Source organism: Amblyomma americanum, chromosome 1 (genome assembly GCF_052857255.1).
Source record: "Amblyomma americanum isolate KBUSLIRL-KWMA chromosome 1, ASM5285725v1, whole genome shotgun sequence".
Taxonomy (NCBI): domain Eukaryota; kingdom Metazoa; phylum Arthropoda; class Arachnida; order Ixodida; family Ixodidae; genus Amblyomma; species Amblyomma americanum.
The window spans coordinates 498,381,594-498,388,297 of NC_135497.1; positions in this window are offsets into that span (position 1 = coordinate 498,381,594).

Here is a 6,704-nt window from a genome sequence, read left to right on the forward strand (position 1 = left end):
GCTGTAGCGTCTTTACGCTGGACGCCAGTCCCTCGGGCTGCATAGGCAAAGGCACGCAAAGATCGTGGCGTGATTTGGCGTGCGTCGCAAACTTTTGACGCATTTCAGTGCTCTGTTCATGGTAAAGGACGCAGACACTGTACACACCAGCTGATCTGCCGTATGGCAATCTCTCCACTGTAGCATTGCTTGTACCCGTTTCCGCTGTCTCAGAATCAGCTCTAGTCAGCTGCGACACCTGCGCCTCAAGCGACCCCGCTACCGCTGAGCTCGATGTTACATCCGCGTGATTGGTGAAACACTCCCGACGCACCGCTTCCATGTCGATGCGCAAAGAAAGTTCACACTGGACGCCTGCGCCTGGCGAGCCGCCCTTTTCCTCATACTCATGAGGTTCAGCGCAAACGTCCGGCATGCCCTCACGTGCGTCGCCCACCGGATGGGTTTTATCGGCGTTCCCCTCCACGGGGCTCATCTCCAAGCCAGCAGGTATGGACCGCTGTTCTCTTTCAACCTGGATTGCTGACTGAGCAGCATCCGGCAACTCAGTGCCAGCAATCTCTACATTGTTTGCCGGGACTTGCGCTTCGCTCGAAGCGCTCTCAATCCCTACCGGCTTCAAGCTGCAGCAACTAACCACCTCTTCTGTTACACTGCTCAGCGATTCGTTGCCAACTCTACCCTGAGGGGGTGATCGGCTCTGAGCTCGCTCTAGCGGTACCACCTCCTGCTGCGCACTTCGCTCTTTCTGGAGAGATTCTTTCATCTCCTTGTACTCTTGTTTGGCTATCGCTAGTTTGCGCTCGAGAGATTCCAGGCTGACATCGTCCAGCTTATTTTCGAGTAACTACCTCGCCCGGACCATAAGGCGAACCTGGCATAATGCCCACTCGAACCACTGAATGCGGTAGCGATCTCTACATTGTTTGCCGGGACTTGCGCTTTGCTCGAAGCGCTCTCAATCCCTTCCGGCTTCAAGCTGCAGCAACCAACCACATCCTCTGTTACACTGCTCAGCGATTCGTTGCCATCTCCTCTATCCGGAGGGGGTGATCAGCTCTGAGCTCGCTCTAGCGGTACCACCTCCTGCTGCGCACTTCGCTCTTTCTGGAGAGATTCTTTCATTTCCTTGCACTCTTGTTTGGCTACCGCTAGTTCGCGCTCAAGGGATTCCAGGCTGACATCGTCCAGCCTGGACCATAAGGCGCGCCTGGCGTATTGCCCGCTCGAACACCTGAATGCGACCATCACACCCGTTGCTCCCTAACCCTGAGGCTCGAGCGCTACGGAGGCAAGCAAATGGGAAGGGGGACACACTCTGCCGTCGCGTCGCTGCCCATGGCTCCGGCGACCTCTCCGAACCTCTCAGTCAGGTGCTGCCTCGTCCTTTCCCACGGCTGCAGCACTCTCTTCCTCGAAGGCCTCTTGTTGCCTCCTCGTTGCTCCGCAGAAAGCCGTGTCCGCTTGAATCTTCCAACTGCCGCCGTTGCTCAGGGATACCACTCTGTGTCTGTTGAAGGCCTTGTCTTCGGCGTTTCACGCCCGATGCGGTTCGCACCTTTGTACCCCCGTAGCCTGACGTCCGTTCGGTATCTCGCCTTGGATGCCGAACTTCGTCGTTCTCTCCGTGGATGTCTTCGTCCGTTCCTCGGGGCCGCTGCAGAGCACCAGTACTGTCGACTGCGCCAGTAAAAGGTTTGCCGGTGGTGTTGGTCCGGTGATTTCCAGAAACTGGATGCACTGCTTGAAGGTTTCTCGATGATATGACTTGCAGGCGAAGCGATTTGGTGAGAAACGAACTTTTATACAGGCTATTTACAGATGGGTACAAACAAAAGTCAGTATACGGCCACAGCTATCCGCGGCCGGCCTAGCCGACGGCCTGCACAGAGGCGAGGGACACCGCGTCCCAACAGTCAAACTGGCGCCCCTTGCACCAGCTCTCAACGGTCACTCCGGGCTCGGCCAGACCGAGCGCCTCTCAGCTCGGAGTCGCTCGAGACCAAAGCACATGGGCGCGGCTCCCTTCGCGGGTACACCCCGAAGATGCCCGCGCCCCATTCCACACGTAAAAATTAACTGCTAACTGCGGCTCATCAGTTTTGACGAATAGGAAAGCTCGGAACTGATGTCAGCGTTTTCCCTTACCCCCGAGTTCCTCCCCTCCCTAGGTGGTCTCGCAATCCTTCGCCAAGGGGACATGGGTCCAAGGTCGAGGCCGGCAGATAGCCCCGCCGTCTGGAGCGGCAAGGGAAACAGCAAGGACGAATGGGGAGACTAACCAAAAAGGCATGAGTCCCCTTCTAACGGAGTGCACCAAAGCAAAACAAAATAAAACAGAACCGGACGCGCAGCCTAGGTCACTGCCCTCTCGCGGAATATTCGCAGCACATGTACAAAAAGATGCGACAGCGCGCCGAACCCTACAGTTACAAAACTGTACAACTTTTGGCGTATATATACATGTTAGTTCGAACGAAATATCCCCCCAAACAACATGTTTGGTGAGGTTCAATGACAGTCGACAGTGGAAATTGGAGCCGATTCGCTAAAAGTTTCGAAAAAAACATTATGATCTACATTAGATATAGCGCAGTGGGACTAAATATTGTAATTTTTTAATCATTGCTCTTTAGTATCAGTACAGTGGGACTGTTTGTAAACGTCTGCGGCAGAACTCCGATGTTCAGACTAATAGTGAAAACCCTTAAGTAGAATGCGAATCAATATGTGCTTGAAGGCCTTTTTAATCGTCGAGTAGTCACCCTCTGAAATGGGCTTCACAAGGGAGGCGAAGCGTGCCACACCTTCAGCAAATGAGGCGCGGGAGGAAGCGGAAATCAGACACGAATGGTATTCCTCGAATTCTGATATCAATAAATCCACCCTAGTCATCAAGACACAACCACAATAAAGTGCCGATACTCTCTTGGAAACCGCATGACGGCGCTCATCAAGCAAAGCCTGATGAGTTGGCTCCTTAGAGTGCAAGGCGATATTATTTATTTAGTTAATCGTAGTGTCAGCTGCTGCCAAGACAGGAGCTGCCATTGTTAAACAAAATAAAACGCAATAAAAACTACATTCTGGAGTCAGACATGCGGCAATTCAGAATAACAACATTTACGGTAAAAAGCAAAACATAGCATTAACAGTTCAACATTGGTTTCCTTCAAACCATTTACAAACGAAGGCCACAAATGTGGCGGAAATAAATAATCAAAATCAAGATACAATACTTCAGCAGATCACCGCCTCAGGATGAATACAAATCATACTTCAAGCAATTTTATACAGTACAGTGTCCGAAGCAGGCGCAAACAGCGGAAACTAAATTATTGGAGCGACTAAGACCAAATGACATCTGATATGGGTCAAAAACATACCAGTTCAAACCAGTCACAAATACTTAGTGAGAGCGTTTTCAAAAGCCTTTAAATCCGAACAATGAACAACTTCTTTTGGTAATTTGTCCATTCGTCAATAGTGCGAACCAGAAAAAGTGTATTTTAAAGAATTTGTACTAAAATTCAGCGGCGTGATATGTTTGGAATGTTTTGTCCTGCTGCCATAAGTATCCTGTGGTTTGATGTATCGGTCCAGATTGACCTGCCACCACATGAAAAATGAATATCAGCCTGTTGACCTGCCTTTTCTGCTTCACAGTTGTCATCCCGACCCTGTTTCTAAGTTCAGACACTGATTGGGTTCTAGGATACGAGTTCAAGATAAATTAGAGCTTTGTTTTGTACCCGTTCACATTTTGATATATTTTGTTCAGTGTACGGCTCCCTAAGATGAGTAGCGTGAGTCAGCACTGGACGCACAGCCATCTTGTAAGCTTGTAGTTTGACCTCTGCAGTCCCACGATGAAGTTCTCTTCGCAATAACCAGAGCTTCCGCGCGGCCTTATTGCAAACGTTGTCAATATTCGTTATCGAATTTAGGTCTTGTTTAATATGAATTCCTAAGTTTTTGGCACCTGTTGCTTGAGTTAATGCTGCTCCGTTGATACTGTAAGGAAATATCAAGGGTTTTTTTGCGTATCATGCGCATAAAAAATGTTTTCGATGCATTCAGTTTCATTTGCCACTCGTCACACCAAAAATTAATTTTCTCCAAATGGCAGCTCACTTCTTGCTAGTCAGAAGAGGAACATATTTTGAATAGACAATGGTATCATCTGCATAATGTTTCATCGAAACTTGTGGGACAAAACCTGTGCTCATATCACATATATATACTGAAAACAGTACAGGAACTATTACCGATCCTTGCGCAATACCTGATCGAACTGATTTTTTAGAACTATGAGTAGTTTTTATTAAAACAAATTGCTCCCTTTGTTATAGGAATGCCTCTATCAAGTTCACTAGGTGATTGTTGTCGAGGGTTCAGGACAGTTTAATAAGCAGCATTTTATGCGATAATCTATCAAAAGCTTTCGTGAAATCGATAAACAATTATATTGTCAAGAAGCGGTCACTACACTCCGGAGAAGAAAGGCTGCGAAAATGGTGTCTAAACAAAACTCTTTAGTTGGGCTGACTTGCGCCTGGAATGGACTGAATCACTCGGTGGCGACGTAGCAAGACGCGTGCTCGGCGGTCGTCGAACAGGATGCCCGCCGCTGCCGGCCATCCTGAATTTAATGCTGATAGCGAACTTTCGAAATAAAGCGTGCAAAATAAGTAGACCATTCCGGAACAACGTAGAGTCAGCTCTGCTGGCTAGGGTCAATCGAGATAAATCTAGACGCGTCTTGCGTCGCAAACAAAGCGATAAAGTGGCGTAGGGGCAGATTTGAAGAAGGAACAACCACTGCAAAGATTGGCGGCATTCTCCCCCTCTCAAAGAAGTACCGACCCGATGTATGCAAACAAATATCGAGATTAGCAACAGATTAAACGGAACGTGGGAATATAAACGCATAGTGTGGAAATGCAGCGTCTTTTAGCGCGCATAATAGGACTTCAGACGGACGACATGGGCAACGTCTGGCCGTACGCGGCGTCGCTGGGATTTAGTCATTGCGTCAGGGATGACTTCATATACCAGTTCACCTAGCCGACGAAGGACCTTGTATATGCTACGCGGCGAATGGTCATCCAAACCCAGGCTTGGTAGCCTGTCTTGTATTCCGCGTTCCGTGTTCGTAGGTTGCAGCGTCTGGCGTCGATCCGCTGCTGGTCTTTGATCCGTAAACGGGCAAGCCTTCGAGCTTCTGCGCGTTGAAGGTAGGCGCTGACGTCGACGTTCTCTTCTTCGGTAACAGTGGGCAGCATCTCGTATAGTGCGGTCGTTGCCTCCCTGCCTTGGACGAGCCTAAAAGGCGTCATCTGGGTGGTCTCCTGCACTGTTGTGTTGAAGGCGAAGACGACGTAAGGCAGGATGGCGTCCCAGGTCTTGTGTTCGGCGTCGAGATACATGGCGAGCATATCGGCGATGGTTTTGTTCAGATGGTCGGTCAGCCCGTTAGTCTGCGGATGGTATGCAGTTGTCGACCAGTGGCTGGTTTGGTTGCAACGCCGGATGGCTTGCGTTAGTTCCGCCGGGAATGCTGTTCCTCTGTCCGTTATGAGCAAATCGGGGGCGCCATGTCGCAGAATAATGCACTCCACGAAACCTTTGGTAACCTATGCTGCTGTTGCTTTCGGTAGGGCTTTTGCCTCGGCGTAGCGGGTCAGGAAGTCGCTCGCTATGATTATCCACTTATTTTCAGACGTTGGCTTTCTGAAAGGAGCAAGCAAGTCCATGCTGATCTGCTGTAAGAGCCTTGAAGAGGATTCGATGGGGTTCAGAAATCCTGCTGGTCGGTTGGGAGGTGTCTTTCGTCGCTGACAATCTCGGCATGTTTTCGCATAATGTGCGACATCGGCACACAGTAGGGGCCAGTAATACTTTTCTTGAATGCGGCGGATGGTGCGAGTAAACCCGAGATGTCCAGCTGTCGGCTCGTCGTGTGAATTATGTAGAACTTCTTCGCGGAGACCAGAAGGTACTACAAGGAGGTAGGCTGTTTTGTTCGGTGCGAAGTTCTTCATGAGGGCAGCTTTCTGTACACAGAAGGAAGAATGTCCTCGCTTGAATGAGGCGGGTGTGAAGAAACTTTGCCTTCCATGTACTCTATGAGGCGTTTTAGGTCGGGGTCCGAGCATTGCGGCTGGGCAAAAGAGCTGGAGCTGATGGGTCCCAGGAAGGCGTCCTCATCGTCGTCCAGCGGCGGCGCATCTATAGGGGCTCGTGAGAGGCGATCGGCGTCAGAGTATTTGCTTCCGAACTTGTAAACCACCGTGACGTCAAAGTCCTGGAGGCACAGACTCCATTGAGCGTGGCGCCCAGGGGGTCCTTCAAATTGGCAAGCCAACAGAGCACGTGGTGATCGCTGACTACCTTCAACGGTCATCAGTACAGGTAGGGGCGGAATTTCGACGTAGCCCAGATGATGGCAAGGCACTCCTTCTAAGTCGTCGAATAGTTAGCCTCGGCCTTGGAAAGGTAACGGCTTACGTATGCGACGACTTTCTGCAGCCCGTCGCTTCTTTGAACGGGGACGGCGCCTAGGCCCACACTGCTTGCGTCGGTATGAACTTCAGCATCTGCGGTTTCATCAAAATGCGCAAGGATCGGTGGGGATTGTAAACGACGCTAAAGTTCTTTCGAGGCTTAATTCTGCTTGCGAGGCTTCCCATTTAAATGGCACG